This window comes from Canis lupus, chromosome 25 (assembly GCF_048164855.1).
Source record: "Canis lupus baileyi chromosome 25, mCanLup2.hap1, whole genome shotgun sequence".
Classification (NCBI taxonomy): domain Eukaryota; kingdom Metazoa; phylum Chordata; class Mammalia; order Carnivora; family Canidae; genus Canis; species Canis lupus.
Window position 1 is genome coordinate 7,774,083 of NC_132862.1, and position 27,440 is coordinate 7,801,522.

The following is a 27,440-nucleotide window of genomic DNA, read 5'->3' on the forward strand; positions in this document are numbered from 1 at the left end:
CCGCGCCTGGCGGCTCGGGGCCCGCGTCCTGCTCTGCGGCCGCGCGCGGGGACCTGCGGGGACCTGCGGGGACCCCCGGGGACAGCCCGCGCGCTCCGAGGCTGGCGGCTTCTGCTGGGACTTCGCCAGAGGAACCAGTGAGTGAGTGAGACGTGGCAAGGACCTGGAGGAGGAGGAGGGGTGAGGCAGGGCAGCCGCGGGGCTCTAAGAGGGGTTTCCTGCGTGCGCCTGTGGCCCCCGGGCCGTGGCCTCGGGCTCTGGATCGTCCCCAAAGGGCAGGCGCGTGGGCACGCGGGCGGGATGCGCCTGAGGCCCTATGCGCCAGCCGATCTGGACCTACTAACCGGAGAGCATTTGTGTTTCCAGCCTGGCTTTGGGAGCGTCTGCAAAGCCATCAAATGGGTTGCAGCCCTGCAGACCTGGAGCGATTTTATCTTAGGCCCGAGAACACATCATCCCTGTGTTATTCCTTTTTTGGGTTCTTGAGGCAATGGTGTAGAAACAGCACACTTAAAAATATGACGCTTTGTTGGCATGTGTCACGGTGCTGATTTTAATTATACTTGCAGTACAGAGGAGTCCGTGCTATCCGTGGTGGACTTACATATATTTAAAGTTTTTATTTTGAAGTGATTGTACAGTCACCAGAAGTTGTAAAGGTGGCACAGAGAGGGCCCCCCCCCCTGTCTTTCACCCAGTTTCCTCCAGTGGTTACATTGGGCATGATTTTCATATAAGATCAAAACTCAGACTTTGATGTTGGTACTATATGTGTGTACAAAACGTATGTATCGTTTCCACGTCATTCGATCACACGCGAAGGTTTGTGCAGCCACCAGCACAACCAAGGTACGGAACTTGCATCACTTGAAAGATCCCCCTGCTGGGATTCCTTTACAGCCACACTTGCCTCCTTCCCCCTTCCCCTGACAACAGATGTTTCCCTGCTCTATATTTTAATTGTTTTTGCAAATATTATGTAAGCAGAATCACACTGTGATCTCTTTGAGACTGGTTTTTGTCTCTTTTTGACTGGTTATGCTGAATGCATAACATTCTAGAGGTCTAGAGATACGTTGCTGTATCCAAAGTTGGGTCCTTTTTATCACTGAATAGTATTCCAGTTGCTTCACCACATTTAGTGGTAGCGTTTTTCTTCTTCCCCTTCCCCTTCTCCTTCTTCTCTTCTTCTTCTTTCTTTCTTCTTCTTCTTCTTCTTCTTCTTCTTCTTCTTCTTCTTCTTTCTTCTTCTTCTTCTTCTTCTTCTTCTTCTTCTTCTTCTTCTTCTTCTTCTTCTTCTTCTTCTTCTTCTTCTTCTTCTTCTTCTTCTTCTTCTTCTTCTTCTTCTTCTTCTTCTTCTTCTTCTTCTTCTTCTTCTTCTTCTTCTTCTTCTTCTTTCTTCTTCTTCTTCTTCTTCTTCTTCTTCTTCTTCTTCTTCTTCTTCCTCTTCCTCTTCTTCTCAATTGATATATTTGTCTAGAACTTCAGTTGGATACTGACAGTACTCAGTAAGAGTGTGAGAACAAAATTTGAATGTGTTTTCAACTTCAAAATGACCTTTGTGTGTGATAGGGCCAAAGGATATATAAGCTACGTTTTAATTTAAAGCAGAGACCACCAGAGGAGTGCAGAGGAGAAAAGGAATGTGGCAGAGAAAAGGATGTATTTAGACAGTTAAGATCCAAAACCTGGCACTTTTTAAGATTTCCACACCAATAGGACAATCTATTCTGTGATTCTTATCTTTAGTTAGGGCAACTCAGATTTCTTGAAGCTGATTTTAAAAATGCTTCTGCAATAGGGAATCCCTTGCCAGTCTGTGCAGTCAACATAGCTGATAACTCAAGGACACGGCTGGAAATGACCATGAGTGACTCTAGTTTGAGGAGGGTCACCAGAGTCAAAATAACATCTTTAGCCCCAGGGCAACTGTGGAGGGTCCTGAGACTCTCCTTGGCCACTCACCCCACCCACCAGTGGGAGGAGCATCACCCAGAGTTCACTTAAGTCAGATTTTAAAAGGAGGCTGTGACTCTTCACCCGAACACCCACAAGTGACTTGAACCTGCACTCTCCAAAGGCTGTAACTAGCTAAGGGAAATGCAGCCCTTCTGAATAGTACCTAGAAGAATTAGGCTCAATCCCTGGCTTCAGCCAGTACCTACTGGAGAGTTCTCTCCCCCACTTTGTCCTCCCTGGAGGAGAGAACAAAATATCCACTACTATCTGAAAGTATACTTTGTGTTTTTAGAATTTCACACCTTGGGCTTTCAAAGACATGCTATCAATTCACAAAATAACTATCAGTCTCCAGCCCTGCCTAGATCCAAGTCTAAGTGAAGACATTGGGCTAAGTCACCGTTTTCATGATTTCTGTTACCAGAAAAATATTCCTTATTCCAATCCCTGCCAGGGGATGGAGGGTAGGTAGCAGATGCTTGTTCAAAGCCTACACATATATAGAACTGCCATAAGCAAAATAATGTATAACTCCTTTCATGGGCAAATCAGCTTTCCTGAATCTTTCCAAATGAAACAGCATCTTCGTACTGGGTAATTTATTTTATTTTGTGTAAATGATGGGAGCCATGCCAAGGTTGTGATATGAAGTGCAGACAGAGGCCACTATTCTCAACATTATAGGTTTTGTTTTTTTTTTAAGGGGTGATGAGGCGGGGGTGGTATTTGTCTCTCAAACTTTTTCTTTAAAAAGAAAAAAAAATAGAGCTTTTCTGAAAGAAAAATAGAATAGAAATGCTTCATGTACTGTATCAATGTAGGCAAAACCCAAAAGCTGTACAAGTATTTTCAAAAAATTTTGTAATACTATAGCAATGTCCACACTGAAAAATGACACCAAATATAATGCTTTGCATTATTCTTTATACCAGAAAACTTTATTGAAAAATAAAGTTCAAACTCCTTAACTTGGCAGTCAAGGTCAACATCAGCTGGACTGTACACAAATATCCTACGTGAGCTAAAGTAGACAATAGTTGTTTTGGTATTACTGGAGCCAAACTTCTGATCCCATTTCTTTCTTTCTTTCTTTTTTAAATCAATTAATTAGCATATTGTGTATTATTAGTTTCAGAGGGAGAGTTCAGTAATTTATCAGTTGCATATAACACCCAGTGCTCATCACATCACATGCGCTCCTTAATGTCCATCAGCCAGTTACCCTACCCTCATCAGTCCCTCCAGCAACCCTCAGTTTGTTTCCTATGATTCAAAGTGTCTTATGGTTTGTCTCCCTCTCTGATTTCATCTTGTTTTATTTTTCCCTCCCTTCCCCTATACTCCTCTGTTTTGTTTCTTAAATTCCGCATATGAGTGAAATCAGGTGATAATTGGCTTTCTTTGATTGACTTATTTCACTTAGCATTATACCCTCCAGTTCCACCTATGTCACTGCAAATGGCAAAATTTTATTTTCTGGTGGCTGAGTAATATTCCATTGTGTATATATTTACCTATTCTAGTGTACATGAAAATCTGGGCTCTTTTCCATAATTTTGGCTATTGTGGACATTGCTGCTCTAAGTATTGGGGTGCAGGTGCCCCTTCCATCTGATCCCATTTCTCTAGCCTGGAACCACCCTCTTCTCTCTGAAGTCATATCATTCTTCCTTCATGAAACCTGTTCTCCTTGCCCCAGCTCCCATGCTGAGCTCTCTAGCTGTCTTGAAGACAGGGATCTTGTTATGAATAGTGTCCAATGAAGAGTAGGTACCCAGTGGTGATGGAATGTTGTTAGGAGCTGGGTTCTGCAGTTAGATGTGGGGCTGTGAGTCCTGGCCCACTCACTTGTTCACCAGCTTTGGTCTTTGGGTAAATTACTTAATCTTCTTGAGCATCAGCTGCATCACTTATAAAATGGGGATGATAATATTACCTACCCAAAAGGTGAGGGTATTACTGATACGATACATGTGATATGCTTAGCATAAGGCTGGCTGTAGTGAATATGATTATTACTAATGAGAACATTAAAAATGAGATTTCAGACTTTATAAAATTAACAGGTCTGAATGGAGGATGTAGACTAGAAAACTTGGTTGTTAAAGCTTCTCTGTGTCTCTTGATCATAACTGCTGTCATAAGAAGGGACAGGGTCCCTCTATGCCTATCAACCAGGGAGCCAGTATCTAATCCATACCTACTAAGATGGAGCACAGACTGAAGCAGAGAGAGTATTTTCTTTTTAGATCTAACAAAAATGTGTGTGGCTTGGCACAGATTTTATTTTTGGTAAGAAGTAATCAAATGATGAATAAACTTCTATGAAGCAGGGAACAAATACTAGATATTGGCTTCAAAGAGTAATTAAAATAGTCTCATGATGAGTCCTCTATCCTTGAAGCTATTACAAATACAATCTGTAGCTTTAGAAAAGTGAAAAGTTCAATAAATTAACTGGTTGTTTGATCTGCATAAAACCAAATTAGTAGGTTTTCTGATATTCTCCTACAAATGGTTTCACTGAAGCATAGCTTCAATCCAATCAAGGGCATAACCATTAGTGCTCTCTTGTTTACAATGATGTCTAAACAAACTCTTTTTGTGTTCTGAATTACAGATCTAAAATGATGTGTTCAGACTATAGCATGCGATTACAAACAGAATAGTAATGCTTTAAATAAATAGCAAAGTAGGTTAGATTTGGGTTGAAAGAGGGGGGTCACATATAGATTCTGATTTTATCTTGTTCCTGGGGCCATTTCTTAAATAATTACTCTTTGTCAAGTGATTGGACTCTATGTGTATAAGTATTTCAAAATAACAGTCCCTCAACCTCAAAGATATCCTCAAAAATTTGCTGAAGCACATATGTATGCATGGCTATTCATAAATTTCAGAGACACAGAACAGAAAATTTCTGCTCAAAAGTCTCATTTGTTTAGCTAAGGATATAGAAAAACTCTGTTACACAATTAGAGAGTCCAGTGTTCTGGTTAGGAGGAAATTATACCTGCCATGGCTTGTCAATTTTCAAAGAACTAGAATAAAGCAAGATCCATTTTAAAATCAGAATTTTATTGAATATGATTTAATGTTTTAGCATGCCTTAGGCTTACTAACTATCGTTAACTTCATGTATCAGGGTAAAACTAAAAAATGCTAGGCAATAGAAGTTTCTGGTTGGGGATCCCTGGGTGGCGCAGCGGTTTGGCGCCTGCCTTTGGCCCAGGGCGCGATCCTGGAGACCCAGGATCGAATCCCACATCAGGCTCCCGGTGCATGGAGCCTGCTTCTCCCTCTGCCTGTGTCTCTGCCTCTCTCTCTCTCTCTCTGTGACTATCATAAAAAAAAAAAAAAAAAAAATTTAAAAAAAAAAAAAAAAAGAAGTTTCTGGTTGGTTGAAAGAATCTATAGGTCTTTCTTCTGCTTTTAAACTTTGGGGAGGACTATCAAGAAAAATGTATGTTGAAGTTCTAAACGAGGGAATTTAAACTTTTTTAATATGGAAAATTTCTAATGTATTCCAAATTCTAGTGTAGTACAATGACACTCTGTCTGCACAAAACTTCAACAATTATCAATACTTGTCTGTTATATTTCAACCCTTCCCATGCCTTTCCTCCCTGCTACCCTTACCACAACTATTACAAAATTATTTTGAAGCAAATCCAAGTCATCATATAATTTGATCTGTACATGAGCCATATGTATCTCAGAAAGATAAGTCTTCAAGAATAACCAAATTATCACACCTTAAATAAACCATTTTGTTAATATTATCAAATATCCCAGCAGTGTTCAAATATATCTGATGGTCTCTTTATTTTACCTCTAGCTTGTTTGAATCAGAATCCAAACAGGGCTCATACATTCACTAGCTGATATGGATTCAAACAGACTTTAAGCCTCATCTCTTTTTTCTTCTCTTGCAATTTATTGGATGGTGAAAACAAGCCATTTGTCCTCTGGAATTTCCCATATTCTGGACTTTGTTGAGTTCCAAGACTTTTAAAATGTCATTGCCAAGCATCAATAGTCTGCCTTCTTAAAATCTAACCCTTATGAAGTTGCCTCTCTTTCAAAGAAAAATTATACCTTGTCATTCCTTTGCCTGGTTCCTTGAGGAACTTCCAGCCTATATCTTTCTCAATTTTGTCCAATATTTTTCCTTTTAATACCTATGATTTACCTAATGCTTCTTCTTGAGAACTTGGCCAATCTGGAATGCCCTTCAGTCAGGTTTTAAAATGTGTACTGTCCTCCCCCAAGTGCTTACTCAGCTTTCTCTAATTTATCTCAAGACATCACCAGTAAACACTAGGTTGTTTTGATTTTAAAAATTGTGCCACAAGACTACTTTTTAAAAACTAATTTTTGATTACGGACATACACAAATATATTCTCTAGGAAATTATACACTTGGGATTTGCTTTAACATAATGCGGGAGGGAGAGTGGTGGTTTGGATGTAATAAGATTGGCCATGGTTGATAACTGTTCAAGCTAGATAATGCATCTGTGAGGTTTCACTTTATTATTCTATCTACATTTGTATAAATTTGAAATTTTCCATAATAAGAAATAGAAATGAGAGGTGTCCGGGTGGCTCAGTCGGTTAAGCTCAGGTCATGATCCCAGAGTCTGCTTCTCCCTCTCATTCTGTGTGCGCACTTGTTCTATCTCTTTCTCGCTCACAAATAAACACATAAAATCTTAAAAAAAAAAGAAATAGAAATTATATACATTATATTACCTAAGCTAAATAATGAAACATTTCATTTAGGGGCCTATGTTGTTAATACCTTTGCTACATCATCAGAAAATCATGCCTAAGGAACAATCTACTTGCTTTCCCATTCCATAAGTCTGGCTTGCCTAAAAACAAGACTTTTAAAGTAAAATAAAATCATCATGTAAGTAATATTTAAATAAAAGGGGGACATGGCTTGGAATGACTGAAAATAGGAATCACAGTTGTGTGATTTGTCTAAGTTGCCTTTCTTAAGACTCTATTGTGGCAGAGCTCGTGGACATGCCCTTGTAGTCTACTAACTGCTGACAAAAGACTCCCAGGAGAGGAGTGATTCAAACTATTTGATTATCCCATAAGAAAAAGATTCTAGAATAGATTAGGAAGGTCACACTTACTAGCTCTCCCTGCTACTCTACCAGAAGAACAACATGCAGGTCCTGTTTTCCAAGGTGAAACAGACCTTTTTAGAAACTTATCAGCATTTAACTTTAGTCTGATTGCTCTTTGCTTTGTTCAACTGTTGAAAAGATAAGAAAATTTAACACCTTATGCTTACATTAGCCATACATACTAGGAAATGCTTTTTAAAGAACGTACAGCCTATATTAATAATTTTCTATTGTTTCATTAGCATCATATTTAAATAATACAGTTAAAACTGTGATCAGCCATGCAACTGCAAAATTCATCACACGTATGGACCTGACTTAATCGCATCTTCTCTAAAGTCGGGTGAATTTAGCACCATACAGTACATACAAGTTTCCAGTCAGCCCAGTTGAGGATAATTAAGGGGAAAAGAGTAAGAACTGAGGCTGAAAATGGAAAAGGAAAGAAAAATAGATGCACAGTAAGAAGAAATGCTTTTGTGTGAAGCCTTGGAACACATCAGTGGAACTTAGGGTTCAGGGGAAGGCCTGTTGGGTTCTTGCTTTGACAGGAGGGACCTGCAAACGGTGCACAGAAGGGCTGGCAGCTTGTGCCTTATGATGTAGTTTTCATGTCCCAGATTAGAAATACCTGCTTTGAGAGACAGATGAATAGGCTTGAGAAATATCTACTCATCTAGGCCTAGTAGGTTAATGAAGGCTTCCAGAAGTTTCTCCATCTTAAGCATCTATGTTAATCCTGTATCACACTGGGAGATAACAAGCAGGAGACAATGCCTCTAATTCATAAGATGAAAAAGGCATTAGACCTTATTGGAATAAGGTCATACACTAGAAATGTGCTCTGGTAGATGTGTATTTCTGTACAACAAAGCAGTATGAGCTTGCAATTGTTGGAACTCTGGGAGAGGCTCTGAAGACATTTTAGTGAGCAAAAGGTGAGAAACCTAAATTTAATTGTCTTTGTTAATACCAATTTAAAATATGTAATAACATCATTGGTAATATTTTTTACTTTCTTTTTTTTTTTAATATTTTTTACTTTCATGAGTGCAAAAATGTTGTACAGATTCACACAGTCTTGGCCCCAACCCCATAAACTATATATTCTCCGTAAGCTCTGTAAGCTATTGAGTTACCCAACCTGGAATTCTCCTGTCATAGACTTTAAGAATTTGATCCTCTTGTCTGGTGAGAGGTTATTCTATACTCAGATCCCCCAATGCCTCTGAGCTGTTACTTCCTATATAGTCATTTTTTAAAAATTTTAATCAGAATTGAAATAAAAAGCCAATTGGTGCCCCTTTGTAATTCTTTCAGTAAAGTTATTATATATATATTATATATTTATATTATATATTTTTATATATTTATATATTTGTTATTATATTATATATTATATATATATTTCTGAGTTTATTGATTTGTAAACATTTTAAATTTTGCAAAAAATGTTGAAAAACTATTCAAAAGCCCAAGTGAGTACATTTTTTATTATTCTTTTATGCTCCACCAAAATTAATTGAGAAAAATAAATTTAGGGTAGTACACTTTTGAATAGGAAAAGTGAAAAAATAGTCAGGCGTGATGGGATTTGGGTCACCAAATACACTAATTGAGGCCAAAGAAGCCCCAGTCATCTGCCCATCTGACATACAAAGTATAAATAATATTCTCACAATAAGAAAAGAAGAAATGTTTTACATTTGCTCCTCAGAAATTAGTATAGAGTGTCTGGGTTCTTTTTGTATTCTTTTTAACAAGTAAGCTTCAAACATATATAGAAAATATCAGACAAAATAAAACTAAGGCATATTTACATATCATGTTTTTAGTAAAATGATAGTCATTCGCCCCAATTCTTACATTGCTATGATTATGTCTTCTTTGCCAAAGTCACTATTATGTACATCTAACATATTTTTGAATGTTCCTTTAATAAAAAAAGTTCTCCTTATCTTAGAAACACATATATGCTTTGTGTTGCAGTGGTTGCCATGGCAAGTCTGTATATTTTATTAAATACCAGACCAGAGTAAACAGATATTGCAGCAGACAGAGGTAGTGCTGGAGGCATCAAGACTTTGTCAGCATTTCTGATATAAATATATTTTCTTCAGGGTTTCCTACCTGAAATGTTAACTCTATAACAAGTTAACACAAGACAACGAATGCTAATGCCCAAGTGACTGAATGTTTCAAGGGGCCCTAAAACAGGAAATAAAAAGAAACCATTTCTTCTGGAGATCTGTGACTATTATAAATAACAGAAGTTTGAGACCATTCCTGAAATGTTTATCAGTAGGCCTAAGAATTAAACTTGCCATTTGGTTTGTAGCCAAGAATACTGACTAAAATTTTTGAATTGTGGTTTGGTTGATATAGGAGATAATTCTTCTTCTAAATCAAAAATAGTCTACTGCTCAAGAGTAGGTTCTCATAAAAATTGTAAGTGCATAGGCTATTTTATGTGGCTCACGGTTTTAAAAATATACAACCAACAACAACAATAAATAATATTTATCTAGCTCTTGTTATATCCCAGGTCCTGTTCTAAGCCCTTTACATGTTATTATCGGACTTGCAGAAAAGTAAATAAAGAATACACATACCTTCTTTAATAAGTTATCGTTCTGTGCAAAAATAAGGAAGGTAGGGACCAAAAAATAAAAAGAGGTCTTAATTTACTCATCTACTTAAGATGTAAAATGAGGGTCATCTCCATAGGATTCACAGAGCAGTAGAGAGTGAGATAACCACTCTAACCACTAAGAAGTCTTGAACAATTATTTTTGGCCCAAATCTGGCCAATACAGGCATACTTTCTTATGTATCAGTTGTGCCAATTATTCTCAAATGATTTCAGTGACCACAGCATAGAATAACTAATTGTGATTAGGTGAGTTAATGAGATGCTTTAAAAGAAAATCATATCTTAAACATTTTAGGCGAAAATTCAGGTGCCACAAAACCTCATCTATCTCTGCATACTAAAAATGAATCTATTTATACACCTGAATATTCCTCTTGGGTATATCTAAACATCTGTGATAATGTCTATAATAAAAATTGAATGCTTTCATTTGCTGAAATTCCAGGAAAACAAATCAACAGAGCTCCCAGTTTTTCACTCCAGCTGGAATGATTTAGTTTACTGAAGTCATCATAAGGAGAGTTCTCTAAGACATCTGAAAATGTTTTTCATCTTTTGGCCACATATTTCTCAATCCTTATATTAGTGTAATAAAAATAAGCTGTATTGGATATTTAAGAAATATTTAAATAATGTTTCTTGTAATCCATGTTTTGGACCAGAACATACTGAGTAAAATCCTAGAGAGTCTTCCAACAACTCACTGCCGCCTCATTTTCTCTCCTCTTTCATATTGTAGTTCTTGCTGCTATTGTTTCTTTTCTTAATCTTGCTTTGATTGTTACAATGGGGCACAGAAGTGATAAAAAAAAACACCGTTTACTTAACAAATGCCACAGGAAAACCAGTCTATACATTGGACAGAGACTAATTCAGCAGACTAGCTATTGTTATCCTACCACCAAATAGCAGGACTGATTTTTTTTTAACTAAATTTACCTAAAACAATTTAAAGTGGGTTGTTGAGACCATGAATCTTAGTAGTTTGGGCTGGTACCTAAAGACATCTATATTTACGTAATAAATATACTTTGGTATTATTCTGTTTTGGAAGACAACGGGGACTTGTTCACATCAGTATATTCACACTCGTGTGAGAAGAGCTCAATATGTCAACAACTGGAAGACCAACTATTTAAGAGGGGAAGAGGTGGAAAGAAAATAAATACCAGAGCACACATCACCAGCTGCCATCAGCGGCACACTCATTCACATTTATACCCATTCCACCTAATGGGTTAAAAAAAAAACTGGCTTGTTTCCCAAACAGCGTAAGAATATTTTATAAGAATGTTAAAGATTTTAATCAAGGTTATTTTTAATTTCTGTAAAGAGTTCTGTTTGAAAATATTTGCATGTATGTTTCCTCACGTCTAAATCACAAAGAATGAATTGAACTGGAATTTTTTTTTTAATTTTTATTTATTTATGATAGTCACAGAGAGAGAGAGAGAGAGAGGCAGAGACTCAGGCAGAGGGAGAAGCAGGCTCCATGCACCGGGAGCCCGATGTGGAATTCGATCCCGGGTCTCCAGGATCGCGCCCTGGGCCAAAGGCAGGCGCCAAACCACTGCGCCACCCAGGGATCCCTGAACTGGAATTAATAAAGGATTTGACAGCACAGTCTTTTAGACTTCAATTCAAATTCCAAGCGGTTGCATCCAGGTTAACCTTCCAGTTAGTGAGAAGTAGCATCTATGCATGCTTGTAACACTTTTGTGTATGTAAAAGATGGAAGTTATGGGGTCCTGTTGGAACCAAGAAGCTACCTCAGAGAGCCAGTCATCCATTCGTGTTGCACTCTTATCCATGCACTAATTGATGATGGTGAAAAGGGTCTTGCAACTGAATTAAGGGACAATGATTAAACCAAAACTAGGACTGGCCAAGTTGGGAATTAGTACTAAAATGTCCAGCAATCTCAAATCCTAGAGTGGAAGCAAAATGTAGGCCACTTACTTTGGCATTTGAAAAATGTGTTCTTGGTATATCTTTGGGTCTTCACGTGTTGTCAGTCTCACCAAAAGGAAAAATAACCCAAAGCAAAGCCAAACCAGCCCCCTTCCCACCAAAATCTACAAGTATATTTACATGTTTAAACACTGGCTCTGGGGACAGGTTCAGGGATAAATATGTACCGTGGTACTTTTCAGCTTCACAAGTTGGTTAATGTTAAACAAACACATATTGCAAATCGTGTCTTCTTACGAGGTTGTTTTCTGAGATTCCATGGGTCAGGGTCAAAACCTCCCGTTTTCTAGCTTTTCTACAGTGCTAAATCAATAGTTTAACAAATGGAATAACGGTCTAATTAAACAGTGACAATACCCTTCCAAAGCAACAGTGCTGAAACTATTTCATCATCGGTTTTGCTGTCATATTGCCCTTATAAAACAACAGCAAAAACAAACCAAAACCAAAAAAAATCCAAACACATATGCCTTTTCTGTTTATAATGATTAAATATCCATGATCACAGTTACACCTCACAGTAACCTGGCATAATGGTTTTTGTTAGACCAGTTTTATTTTTTTTTAAGATGTATTTATTTTATTCATGAGAGACAGAGACAGAGAGAGAGAGAGAGAGAGAGAATGGGAGAGACAGGCAGAGAGAAGCAGGCTCCCTATGGGAAGCCCATGTAGGACTTAATCTTGGGACCCCAGGATCATGCTCTAAGCCAAAGACAAATGCTCAACTGCTGAGCCACTCAGGCATCCTTGTTAGACCAGTTTTAAAGAAAAAATCGAGTTCCAGAATATTTACATGACTTCCCTTATTCAACAAAACTATATTAAGTAGGTACCATGCTAGGTTTTAAAGTTGAGACAATTATTTAAATACACGAATACTTACATAATGTTTACTATGTGCCACTCTTCTAAGGCCTTATAAATATTGAACTCGTAATTCCTCACAACAGCAGCGTGAGGTGGGTACTATTATTACCTCCTCTCTACAGTTGAGGAAGCTGAAGGCACAGAAATGGCAAACTGCTTGCCCCAAGTCAGACAGCTAACAAAGGACAGGAATTGGATTTAAGTAGGCAGTCAAGCCCCACAGTCTATATTAGCTGACCCTGTGCTATGCAGAATAAGGTACAGCATCTGCTCCCAAGGACTTCAAAGTCTAACAGTGTAGACAAATGGGCCAGTACAGCTCATAGGAAGCAGAGAGCACAGAGGAGGGAGGATTAAGTCTAACCTGTCTAAAGGCTCTCAGCTGGCAGGGAGCAGAATGGGAGTCAAACGTGAATCTGTGAACTTGGACTCCAGAGTCAACGTGTTATCCATGACACAGGGCAGGCCCATATTTGATAAGAGTTTGGAATGACAGTGAGAAAACAATGCACTTATAGGAAACGGCCTATGAGCCAAAAGATAAAGGCTGGGCTTCTTTGGGGACAGAAAAAGCACTGTGGTTCCTAACAGATATAAATGTAGACAAGGTACAGGTGAGCAGATCTCCCTCTTACCTTCGTCACAGGGAACGCATACCTGCGTAATACAGGTTAAATACATTTAACACGTAACTTAATATATATGTAGTTACCAGCAGAACTCTTCTGTATGGCAAATTAACTGAAAAGCTTCACAGTCATTCTAAGGCTTGTGGTCAATCAGAAGGAAACAGAGTCAGATGTTCCGCTCACAAGTAGGAGGAAAGCCCAGAGACATGGAGACAGTGATGAGCATCATTCAGGGCATATAATAGATACTCAGTGATTACTGCCTCATTGACTTACTGAAAACAGGAGCCAGACAAAAAAGACTAGAGACGATGCATTCTCTGTTGCTCACTTTTTAACTTGGCTGAAAATTTTGATGGGGGGAATGAGTTCAACTGAAACATTTAGAATCAGGATTTTATGTCAATATATCAGTTTTAGGTCCAACAGGTCTCTCCTGGGCAACCATTTTGATATTTCTTTGACCACTATATAAGTCCGACTACCAACTACTTATATTTCTAAGTTTTATAGTCCAAGCAGAGGCAAAAGGAGCTACACAGGAAGCAATAAATAACTGTTTGGCCAGTTTGAACTATAGTTGTGTTTGTAAGTGTGTTCCATGGCACATAGTAGGTCCCCAGTAAGTGAATGGGTGAATTTCATTTGGTCCTTCCAGTGGTCCTTGTTATTTTTTTAATAATAAATTTATTTTTTATTGGTGTTCAATTTACCAACATACAGAATAACACCCAGTGCTCATCCCGTCAAGTGCCCCCCTCAGTGCCCGTCACCCATTCACCCCCACCCCCCGCCCTCCTCCCCTTCCACCACCCCTAGTTCGTTTCCCAGTTTTAGGAGTCTTTATGTGCTGTCTCCCTTTCTGATATTTCTTACCCATTTCTTCTCCCTTCCCCTCTATTCCCTTTTACTATTATTTATATTCCCCAAATGAATGAGACCATATAATGTTTGTCCTTCTCCGATTGACTTACTTCACTCAGCATAATACCCTCCAGTTCCATCCACGTTGAAGCAAATGGTGGGTATTTGTCGTTTCTAATGGCTGAGTAATATTCAGGATTTTATACTTTTTATAAATGAAAAAATGAGGACCCAGAGAGTTTACTTGTTGATAGTGCCCATAGCTATAGTGAAGGAGTTAGAACTTGAACCCAGATCTCCTGAATGGTACCCCAGTCAAGTGTTAGCATGACAAAGGAACAAGAACTTGTTCAGCCATCAGATCCTTTGGGTGTCAGAAGACTTCTGGTGTGGATTGAAAGAGATGAAGGGGGACAGTTACAAGACAAAAGAAGGGAAGCTCCTTTTAGGCCTCCTTTGAAAAAACTAAAGTCTTATGCAAGATTCAAAGGAAATGCCATCAGCCTTTTAAACTCAAGAGCATAAGCAAAATTATTTGAGTTACTGTGGTTGTCTTACACACATGTCAATATCAGATCCCCCCAAATTAAAAAGTATCAGTCTTCAAGTTTTCACTTATCACGTTACACTAGACACTATAGAAAAGGAAGTTGACTATAGATGCTTACAAATTAAAGTATTAATATCACTGGATAAATTACTCATAATTTACTTAAGCATTGATCTTTACTTGGGTGTATTTTAAAATAATTAAATTTAAATATATTGAACTTTAGATTCTAACTTTAAAGATAATCTTCAAATACCTAGGAAAGAATAGAAAGAGTAAAGATTTCTATACCTGAAAATTCAATTCCTGTAAAAGTTGTAATTAGCTCCTTTCTCATGTATTTTACACTATTTGAAGCAAAATACCTCATAAGCCTAAACTTTTCTGTTCTTAGCCAAATTATGCTACTACAATCCTTATGGTCCAATCACAAAGCAGAGGCCCCAACCCACCTGAACACTCTCTCCAAGAATGTAATGCAGGCAAGAATTGCTCCGGGCCACTCTGGTGGTTTTGGGTTTTTTTTTTTTCCTGTTTGCAGTAAATCTTTATTATCACAATTTCTAACACATTTTCCTGAGATATCTCAAGTTTTGATACTGCTTGACTGCTGTTTTTTATGAGCTCATTTGCAACAGAACGACTTTAAAAGATATGGTACCCCAAACCCTGTAATCCCCTCCGAACTCCCCACCCCTCTTCTCCCCCCTTCCCATCACCTGCCTCAAAATCCAGGAATTTGGGCAGCCTGGGAGCTGCCTCTTGCCTCCTTTGTCTTTGCTCCTGCTGTTCCCCTGCTGGTGGTCTCCTCCTCATCCCTCTGCTCCTGGCCAGCTCCTGTTTATTCTTTTAGTTTGAGCTCAGCTGTCACCTCCAGGAAGTCTTGTTCATCCCTTTCAAACAGAGTCGGGAGCCACACTTTTCCTACCCCTCACTTCCTACAGGCATCTCACCCACTACCTTATGGTGTCATAAACAATGGATTCCCTTGGGAGACCAGGGCTTTTGAGAGTGGGTCTTCTTTTCTTACTGTCTCTATTGCCTTAGCTCCTACCACAAAGTACATAGATGTTCAATAATATTTATCGAGTGAATAAATGAAGATGACTTCTTATGCTGTAATAGAAATTGAGTATCTCATAGCATTACGAAAAAAATATTGATGTCTGTTTTTTTCAACAACATTTTGAGATCTATTAGTGTATGTACCTCCTGCTGGTGGGGGAGAAAAATAATCCTTCCTTTCAGAACAAACTGGACATGTATAATTTTGTCTGGACTCTAAATAACTCATAAGTGCCCTTTCAGAATCAAAGATTTTTTTAAGAGAGTTGATTGTTGCTGGTCAAGCACCCAAAATATTCTCACTAAAAATAGACATTTAGCTAGTGGCTAATATCCAGGATTGATTAACATTTGTTGCAGAACCGAGGAGAGAACTATTTGGTTTTGTTGCTTTTGTTTTTAATAAACGTTTACGGTTTCTCTCAGAGGGAAAGTAATCCATAATTTTTAAAGGTTAGTTGCAAATATTGATGGGAGGGGAAAAAAAGATTACCTACATTTTAATAATCAGGAAATAACCACTTATTCATTATTTTGGTAGATGTACTTTCAGGCACTTTTTTCTTTGGATACATATGTTTATGTTATATATTCATAATTTTAAAAACATAGGAATCGTATTACTATTAGATTTTATATCTTGCTTTTAAAACTTATAATTTTCCTGTGCCCTTATTATGCCTTGAATATTCTCTGAACACATGATTGGTAATTATTGCTTTACATTTTTGCAAAGGAACTTAATGCTTCCTTCTGAGCAGAAGGAACTAGTGCAGGATCCATCAAATGAAATAATTATTATAATGTTTCTTGTTGTAACCTCATATATAAGTTCCAATGAGAGGTTTCGGATGCACATATCGAATTAGCGTCCTTAACAGAGATTTTCATTAATTCAACATTTACACAGTACCTATTAAAACCCAGGCATAGGCTAAAATTAATCAAGGTAAACAAGCAAAAGAGATTGTTTACAACTAATCTACATTGCCTGTCTGGACATACTTGAATATATCCCCAAACCTCCTAAACCATCTGACCAAATGTCTCCAATCTGCTGCTAAGTAAGGTCAAGACATTTACTTTAACTGAGTCAATTTTGCTATATTTATTTTTAAAGATTTATTATTTATTTATTTATTTATGAGAGACACACAGAGAGACAGAGAAATAGGCAGGGGGAGAAGCAGGCACCTTGTGGGGAGCCTGATACTGGACTTGATCCCAGGACCCTGAGATCACGACCTGAGCCAAAGGCAGACTCCCAGCCACTGAGTCACCCAGGTGCCCAATTTTCCTATATTAAAAGAAAGATTGATGCTACCAACTTTACACTCAGCCCTCCAGGATTTATAAATTCTCACTCAAGTGACCCATAAAGTACAAAAAGCTCAAGTTGTCTTGTTGCACTGGGCACTGCTAACCCCTGTATTCATCAAAGGATGAATACATCAGCGTACAAGTGCCTTATGAAGAGCTCTGAGGTCCACTGCCCTGTGGTGGAGTTGCTCACAGTTGCTTACAGGAGAGATGAGCATTCCTGGCAGAAACCTGTCCCTCTCTTTTTCTGCTCAGACCTGACTCGGGAAATCCTCTGCATTCCCTAAGAGCAGTCCATTAAGAGTTGTCCCTGAGTCACAGCTCGAGATACTTTGGGGAGTCCAAATTCAAGCAAGAGGGCACCTGGTTTACAATCTCCAATCACTGATGATATTACAAAATCAAAATATGTAGAATTTGTTCTGGTAGAGAATTTGCTTTTATAGGAAAGGGATTGATGGAATATGAAAGAGAGCAATGGAAGTTAATGTGTCGTGCGCCACCCAAAGAATATAATTTTTAAGCCATCCATTGCTATTCATTAGACAGGCAATCAACTCACGCTACCATTGTGTTAATACTGCATTCTGTACAAAGAACTGGAATTAGCAAGGTGATTTCGCTGGAAGTGTTGTTATTATACATCTCCTTCCCAGGGCTGTTTCCTCAAGTAGGCATCATAAAGGGTTGGGATCTTTCTTTAAAGTAAACTTTTAAAAGCTCTAATTTAACATTTAGAATTTTGATATATTATTTAAGTTGTAATCAGGCATAAATAAGCCTCACAGACCTTGTCATTCTTCTTTACCCAGATAGATCTGCATAGGCAGAAACTTGGCATGAACTTTTGATATGTTTTTCTCTGCATCATATCAATGTGGAATCAAGACATAAAATTGAGTTGCTTCAAAGGCAAATGGCAGAGAAAAAATATCAAGACATGAGCTGTCTCCTAACTAAAATTGTGTTTTTTTTGTTTTTTTGTTTTTTTTTTTTTTGTCAGCTGAGGCTCAAAGGAATTTTCTATTTAGGTCTGTAGCAAAGCCAGTAAATTTGTCAACCTGAACCAAACTTGTTTGCTAATTTTGCAACATAGTATTTGACTATTCAAACATTTCCAAAATGCTCCATTGTATAACTGTAAAGGTGCTTTTGGCTGGGTTGACGAGAGGGGCATGCCATCAACTAAGCAATTTCCTCACAATGCATGGGTCATTGCATTTTTCTTGGCCAGGAGGTTTTTAGAGCAGAAAAGCAAGGCCTCCCCCAGGGACACGGGCTGGGAAGCCCTTTGGGGCCTCATATTTGGGAATGTCCTGAATTTAGACTTTTTAAAAGTATCCTCACACTAGGCTAGTGAAAGTCATTTGTATTATATGTGCATTTAGGTGTTAATTTTAAGTAGACATGTTGACAATGTACTACAATTTAGTAGCCCTGTTTTGGATTTAAGTACATTTTCTAATATATTTGGAGCCTCAAAAAAAAAAAAAAATCGAAGTGGCCTAAGATTCCACAGATATCTGAGAGGCTGTGCTGAAGGAGAATTAGAAAAGCATTAATCTTTACTTTGGTGTCTACAATTAACTTGGCATGTGCCTCTTTGGGGTAATATTCAATTTTACCTTTTTTATTCCATATTTTTTATTCTGTAAGCTGAGGTTAGTAATTATATGACTGTGAAAAGAAGTACCTATAGCAACCCCTAAGTTTTCATCACTCTGCAAATGATACAGAGACTACAATGGCACAAGTATGTAAGTACTCAACTCACCTTCAGAATAACATGAAATTCAGTTATTTGAATAATTTGGGAAGAGTTCTGTACCATTTCCATATGGAATTTTCTTTTTCTGCATGTATCCATTTTAAAAGAGATAAAGTGAAGAATTTGGAATGCCAAAGCATGATATCAAAAAAAGATCAATTTCTTTTCAACACTGTAAGCCTGAAAATCAAAATCCAAAGCATAAATCCTATGTCAAAAAGAAGTAATCAAGATCTTGTTTCTAACTGCAGTGGTGCTAAGTATCTTCCATTTTGGGGAATGACTTGGTAGATCAAGTCTACCAAGTCTGATTTACCTACAATACAATAAGAAAATAGTTGGATCAACGTAAGTATCCATATTTGGAAGCACTAGCATTGACTGTAGAATGACAGACATATCATCTTGGAACTTAATCTACTTCCTTAGATTTTGCATTTATGAAGCTAAAGGCTGAAAATGATTAAAAAAAAAAAAAAGTAACTCTTCTTGAGGTGCCTGGGTGGCTCAGTCAGTTAAGCGTCCTACTTTTGTTTTCAGCTGTTGTCGTGATCTCAGGGTTGTGAGACTGAGCCCTCTGTTGGGCTCCATGCCGGGCAGGGAGTCTGCTTGAGATTCTCTCTCTCTCCCTCCATCTGCCCCTGCCATAAACAATGTGTGCGTGCTCTCTGTCTCTGTCTCTCTCAAATAAATAAATAAATCTTTTTTTTTTAAAGTAACTTTCTTGGAAAATAAGTCATCACAAAAAGAATGTAATATAGAAAAGTTAAAGAAACAGAGAAGAAAAGAGATAGAGGACCTAAAGAGAAGTTGAAGTAGGAGCAAAGAAAAGGAAGTGAATGCAGATACAGACACAATATGAAAGTACTAAACATTAGGTAATTTGGTTTCTTAGTCATTACTGTTCTTACCCATCTTCTTCCAATTTGGCTGTATCTAGATCCTATTTCTAAGTACTATTTTGTCCCATAACTAATGTTAGAAATTTTGGTGCAGTCCCGATGAGAACAAGAGGTTATCTTTCCCAGTGTCATTGCAAAATGCCATGATGGTCTGGCTAAGGCATTTTTTTTTTTAATTGTTGACTCATGTTGACTTGATCCAGATGGAACTTTGTCTTTGAGGACATCATTAAAGGTAGAAATTTTAAACAAGACGATCAATGATTTTAAAGATGAGCAAGAAAAATTTTAATTCAGTGCACAGGTGTGATCTGAATTTATTTTGAGCCAACAATTACGTACTTTCAAAAGATAACATTTTGGGATATACACTCTTATGAACTTCTCTGTACTATTCAAAAATTATAACCACAGATGGATGGAAGGGTGCTGAAATGGATGAGTTATCACCATACAGTCTCTTTTAGTATATAAAGGAAAATACTTTATTGCAAGTTTCTTATTTTTCATAGAATAGTCACATGGAATTCATGGACTGTATTGTGAGCCAGTGAAAGTGATAAATAGAAGTAATACTACAAGAAAGAATCAAACTACCACGAACTACTATTTAAATCCTTTTGATCTGCCTTTTCATTTGCCTGAGAATAGAGGACCTAAAGAGAAGTTGAAGTAGGAGCAAAGAAAAGGAAGTGAATGCAGATACAGACACAATATGAAATTATTAAACATTACGTAATTTGGTTTCTTAGTCATTACTTTAGGTCCTCTATCTATTTCATTTCATTTTCATTTCTACCTCTATTCATTTAATTTGTCTGAGAATAACAGCAAAAGTCACCAGAGCCAAGCTACCATTCAGTCTCCTCACCATCCTCCAAGTCCCTACCTCCATCTCCATCCCATCTTCCTACCTACATCTCTTCTTTCTCTGCTGATTTCATGATTGTTTTTTTCAGAAGCTTTCAAGAGATCCTTATCACTAAAATTCTGTGCTTCCTAGACTTTTTGGCTTTCACAGTCTGGACTATTCCATTTTATTCTACTTTTTCCCTGAAAGTGTCTGCTGCAGCCAGACTGGTTCTCACTGTTGCCAGAATATGCGTTAGCTCATCTACAGTTTTTCCCCCAGGATGCCCTTCCCATTTCTCTCTACCTGTTGGGATCTCATGTAGACTTTTAAGGCCTTCCTCAAGGTCTATGGACTTCCTCATGCTTTCTTGGATTGCCTCAGCCTCAGGAGACTCTTTATCTCCTGGAGTCCTGGGGAATACTGTGCAATTCTGCTGACATTAACTGTGCTATAGTCTGGGAAGTAAGACATATCTTACCCTTTGCCCCCGCCACCCCCTCCAAGGACCAAGCCTCATATACTTGCTCCTAGTGGCACTTATATGAATTTCTTATATGAAGGATCAGTTAAAGTGTTTGTCATTTTCTTGCTCAGATTTGCTTCATTATTCACTACCTGCATATTTTTCATTTTATTCATTTTTTTAAGTTGGTACATATTCTGGTTCATTACTTCTTTCTATAGTGGTACTGGAACCAAATCAGAACTAAATAAATATGTTGCATTTGCCATGCTTTAAAAATCAAAAGAGCACAGACCCATTACCAAATGAAGAAATATGCAGAACATTAAACTATAGTGTTTTCTGTGTTTTCCTTATGAATGGAAAGTTACAAGAGTTTTGTCAAGACCAGACCATACATTTTTTATCAATCAACATATCTAAACGTATCAAAAATTAAGGGAAGAAAATAGTCAACAAACAAGTTCCTAAGTTATATTAATTCAGCTGACATTTGTCAAATTAATTTTCATAGGTCTATATTTGATTTTTAAGTGTGTATTAGGAAAGTTTGTGATAAGAATTTTGCAATTAGAATAGGCTCAAGAGAAATATAAGACTTTGTAGAAGTCTTTTAAGTGTACATTTTATTTTAATCTAATATTGCTAGTTTATAATTTAGTATACTTGAAGATCTAAATTATGAAGAAATCTAAACAACATTTTAAGAGAGGTAAAAGTATTTAGACATTTATCTCTATCCTTTTTTATATGGAGATCATAGTATGAAATTCACATATTAGAACCCTTTTCTTCTCAGTTGACCAACTATGAAACAGAATTTTATTAGAATACCGCTATTTAATCTTCTAACAATTAGTGCAGGTTTTTGCTTGCTTCATCTGTTAACTTTGCAAAAAGGAAAAAAAATCTTAAATTGGAAACATCACAATAATGGAAGTTGAAAAGGAATATTCTTTAAATTTTTCTGAAATGAAGATTAACATATTTGTTACAATTTTTTTCCTAGGCCATAATACATTTCATCCAATAAAAGACAAATCTACAGAGTAATTTTGAAAAATAAAGAACAAACTAAGAGACAAATACAAGCAAATACACCATATAAAAGTTAATAAACCAAATGGGCACATTTGAAAAGGAAATAAGAAATGGATAACTGGACATTTTACTTAATATTTAATGCCTTGCATTAGCTTAAGAATTTCTTACTCAAAAGAACAATGTTTAGTTGTGTTTTTATGGAAATTGGGAGTTGACTCACCTGTTGTAATCTAGAATTTCTTCTGATTGGTCATCAGCTTGTTCACTCGTGTCATAAATATTTAAAAGGCAAAGAATGTTTAATTCTGGATTGATTTTTAATCTTTTTCTCACCTAACTTTGATAAATATAACTGATATATTTTCACAATAGCATAAATTATATGCCAATACATTTTAACTCTTTCTCTGATGTTTGAAAAGCCAAGTAGATTTCTTTGAAAAGGACAAATTGTTCATTTAGAAATTCTTTAAAAACTCCAAATAGCGTTTTGCTTACTCAGCACAGTGCCTTTGGAATGGTAGCAGTGGCGGATAGAGCCGATGATTTTCAATCTTGCGGTTCCTTGAGGAGTTGGTGCCATTTGTAAGTGTCTGTCATTCCCATAAAATTTCCTCTGAATAAGCCAGCAATCCAAAGAAAAACAACTCTTCTCTTCTATAATTACTATTTTCTATGCATTCTGATTGTAATGTTTCATTAAACAATCTGACTCCATAACTATTGTTATTGTATTATTATAACTTTGCCTTCAGTTCATAAATCTAGAAATGTTAATTTTCCAAAAGCTTTATCAACCAACCTATAGCATCTTGATACAGAAGGATACCAATCAAGAGAAAACTTTCAGTAAGTATTTTGCTGTATAAAAGCCAAAATTCTAAAAACAAATAGAAATTGGTGTAACCGATGTTTAATCCAAATGTACAACAGTAAACTGAGTTAGCTTCTCTCTATTTTTTTTTTAAGAGCTGACGCAAGTTGGACAGAGGGAGGTGTTGGGGCAAGGTGGTGGTGGTGTGATTGGCTTGTCTCATTCACGCCCACTGGTCTTTAAATCATTGTCTAGGTCCCCAAAGGTTCATATAAGTCAACACTGTTACAGGGGTCTGCCATTCCAAACAATTCCAGAAAGATTGCACAGGACTGGATAAATAATTAAGGTAAAGCTCTTTTTACACGAATAGTTGTAGAGTTAAAATAATGCTTCCTTCCTTCTTTTTATGGTGTAGAATGTTTATTTATTATAATTTAAATATTTGAAAATACTACTTACATTTTTTCTCATTAAAAAAAATGAATTCAGTATAATGTCAGACATTGAAATTATTTACCTAGGTCTTGACTGCAGCTTTCTTTTGCAGATAATTTTAGGTTTGAGTATAAAATCAGGACAGGGGATAATAGAAAAGAGAGACATTTAGTAAAAAAAAAAAAAAAAAAGGAAGGTAACAAGTATTTAGTTATTGACATCTCCTGGTTAATCACTGAGTAAAGGGTGGACACAATTTGTCTTAGAGAAAAATATAAGGTTTTAGAAGTACATTCTCAATGCTGTAACATTAAAGATTGTCTTTATCGTGAAAACAAAAATACTCACAAAAACTAATGAAAGGAGGAACATCCCATTACTGCAGCAGATATGAATAAGCTAAGTGTATGGGCTGCACCATTGTCAAATGAAAAAGAAAAGACTTGTGTCCCCTTGTCTTCTTATGTGTCCATTTTAATGAAGGAGTATTTTTAGAGCAGATTTGCTGGAAGAAACTGGGAAGTTGAATAGAATATAAACATAGTGTTAGATTTGGAAGGACTAGAATCAATTAGAGCTGTACTCCTCAAATTTATCAGTCAGATGGGGGGTGGAAATTCTCAGTGGATTTTAGTATCGCCATCTCTTGGGTACCTTACAGAGCATATCGTGATGATTTTAACTAAACACCTAGCTGACAGCAAAGAGTGTTTCCTAACTCAGTAAGAAAAATATTTAAACTGATGATATATATCACATTCATGGATAGTTGGCTGAAAGTCTGATTTTTGACATACTAAAGATATTTAGGGGTGTTTTCTAGAAAAGAGTACTATTTGTTCTGTAGTCCAAGATCCTCCAACTGTTCAGATTTATATGTAGATGATGTTTAAAGGTTTTTTTGAAAGTCTTTATTTTTTAATCCTTAAATCAGTAAGGTTTTGAGGACCAAACTCTCGAGTTTTCTATAATTACGTTATACAGGATGCTTTGTGGATTACTAAAGTTCTTGTTTTTAATACATGAGTTACTTTAGAGAAAGTAAAATAATTTATTTAAAAAAAAATAATATTACCTCTGAAGGTGGTCCCGTATCTATTATACAGGATGTAGACATTTTAGAAATTGACTGTATCCACAATTTAGGTTCTTAAATATCATGTTTTAATACATGAAGCATGAAGAGTTCACTATGATAATATCCTATGTGGTACATATCTTTCTACATTTCTGGAAACTACTGCTGGGGAAAATAGGAACTGAAATTTATGTGTGAATTTAAGATGTTTAAGATGACTAGAGAATCTAGGTTGCCTTCTAAGAACAGAGCTAGAAATGTTATTTTGCTTATATTTTATATTTACATTTATTTTTTGTTTATATTTATATTTTGTATGTAAAATATAAACAAAATAACATTTTAACATATTCAGATTTAACCTTTATACCTCATCATATGGCTGCTGTAACTCATATGAGCAAGCATTTAATATTCTTAGCAAAAGGAAAAGACCTCAATATAGGGTTATTTCTTTTAACTTTTCTGTTCTCCCTAGATATTATTTCTAATATATTAGAAATATATTATTTCTAAGCTATATCTGAATAAAGGAAATTCTAGAATATTAACACCAGCAATAAGACGTGGTCAGGTAAATACAGTTTTGCTGTCATTGGCAGTATCTTTTCTAAGATGTACCTCAGGCTGAATGATACTGAACGTTTTTACAGAAGCTAATTTCTGTGAAAAATCATGCCACAGACTAACAAACCATCTGACTCTCTGTGTGCAACTAGAATGGCACCATTGGGGAAATTGTTTAAAAGAATTTAATATAAAGTTGATATAAGATTGACTTCGTCTTTAAAGCTGTGTTTGTTTACCTAAGGCACATTTGGGATGTGGATTTAAGTCAGTTCCTAGGATGCAAAGATCATTTGGCTTTTAGAAGTTGTATGACCAGCTACTTCCCACTTACTCAACCAAAAGGTAAATGACATGGGAGGAGATCTACTATCTGAGCCCAGATTTCAGAGTAGATTCATCAGAAATAGGTTGGCATGAAAGAAAGACAGACTAGGATAGTGGGAAGTGCTCTGCCAATGTCCGCTTCCTTTTCACATTCACTTATCAGTAAAATAAATGTTTGCAGTCACTAGGGAAGGTCATAACTTTTGCCTCTTGACTCAAGGACGGTTTTGCTTTCCAGATTTGAGGTTTTTCTTTGGAGTTGAACCACCTAAGTAAGTTCTGAGATTTCTGAGATTTCTGAGAATCTCCTATCCTACATTTCTTGGGTACGTCTTCAAAGAATAAGACATCATGTTTAAGAACTAGAATTTGGATATAAATTAGGACATTTAGATAGCTCTTAACGAATATGAAGAAACAAAGCCTTCTAACAATGATAGTATTCTAAATACCTTTGTTTCAAGTTCTGATTTATCTTCATGCATAAGTGAATCAAAGCAACAGTGCAGATGACCAGTGCATTGAAGGTCTCTTCATATCACAAAGAAACTTCGCTTCATCGAAGAGCAAAGCTAGACTATACAAAGTTCTGTCAAACCAAATTTGCTTTTTCTTTTAGAATAATTTTGGACAATCCTTGTGGAACAAAGCTGTTCTTCCTCCTGGTGGCCAGAGGGAAATATTTCCATTTCACTTAGAAATACTAACCTATAATGGTAATACAAGAATGCATACTTGTATCTATGAAGGGGAGCATATAGAGTGGCCATGGTCGTAGTCGACTATCACACCAGGCACTGTGCCACGTGCTGGGAATCATGTAACGTTTACAAACCCAGCACTCTTCCCACCTTCGTGAAGCTCTCTACCTAGTGGAAGAGATGGTCATTTATCAAATAATTACACAACTTAAAACCTAAGTACAACGTGTGATAAACATATGAAGGAGAGGAGAACATGGTACGAGAGCATATAACGGATGATCGAGTTTATATGATGGTGGTAGCTGGCCCCCTGGCATTTAAAGATTTTCGGGTTCCTTTTACCTTGGGAGACACCTAGGTTTAAGAATATGGAGAAGATTTTAAAAATATAATAAAATTCTTTTTTAAAAAAAGAATGTGGAGAAGAACATTCCAGGCAGAGAGAACAGTATGTTAATGGGTCCCAAAGTGGCAAGGAAAATTTTAAAAAGCCTAGTTTATCCAGTGAGAAAGGGGAGGTGTGGTTCAATATGGACCTAAAAAGGTGTGTGTGGGTTAGAGTATGTGGACCCTGAAAGCATATTAGGAAATTTGACTTTATTCTAAAAAGTGATGAAAAAAATCATTTTAGGGCCTTCAGCAGATAGTCATTTGGAGTTATTGGTCATGGAGACAGAAGTGAATGAGTTGTTTTTTTTTAAAGATTTTATTTACCTATTCATGAGAGACACAAGAGAGAGGCAGAGATGTAGGCAGAGGGAGAAGCAGGCTCCTCACAAGAAGCCCGATGTGGGACTCGATTCTGGGACTGGGAACACGCCCTGAGCCGAAGGCAGACGCTCAACCGCTAAGCCACCCAGGTGGCCCATTTTTAAATGTTGAAAGGATTGATTGGACTTGGTGATAGACTGGACATAGGTAGGGAGATTCAGGATGGAGAGTGAGAAGTGTCGATACCTATAGCCAGATTCCTCCCACCAGCAATTCGGTTAATGAAGGTGATGGATAGCCATAGAAGAATCTCCGCCTATGAACATTTAATTCTATTATAATGTTACATTTAATATATCATATATATTACATGTAATATATTATTATATTTTTCAATCGAAGTGTATGCCAACATCATTCTTTTCTAGCCTACCCATGCAAAGATTCATCAATTTTTCATTAAGTAGCTGTTTAGAGAAAAAAATGTAAATTATGTTATAATAGAATAGTTCATTCAAAATCTGTTTTTCTCTACCAAACAGTTCATTGGGTGCAGGGATTCTATCTTTTTGTCTTTTTAAAAATATTTTATTTATTTATTTATTTATTTATTTATTTATTTATTTATTTATTTATTCAGAGAGAGAGAGTGCGAGTGCGGGGAGGGGCAGAGGGACAGAGAGAGAGAATCTCAAGGAAACTTCATGCTGAGCGCCAAGGCTGATGTGGGCCTTGATCTGATAATC

The 27,440-nt window shown here is 36.8% G+C and overlaps 1 protein-coding gene across 3 annotated transcripts in view; it reads left to right on the plus strand.

Moving 5' to 3' along the window:
• Nucleotides 1-27,440, plus strand: part of SLC38A4 (solute carrier family 38 member 4) — an 84,232-nt gene that overhangs the window by 21,048 nt on the left and 35,744 nt on the right. Inside the window, exon 1 of one of the 3 annotated variants that reach the window (XM_072798209.1) lies at nucleotides 23,123-23,218. The exons of the other annotated variants lie outside the window; for them this stretch is intronic. The gene's annotated coding sequence lies outside the window, so the exon portion shown is untranslated. Of the gene's footprint in view, nucleotides 1-23,122; nucleotides 23,219-27,440 lie in introns of those variants that run through there. 3 annotated transcript variants of the gene reach the window in all.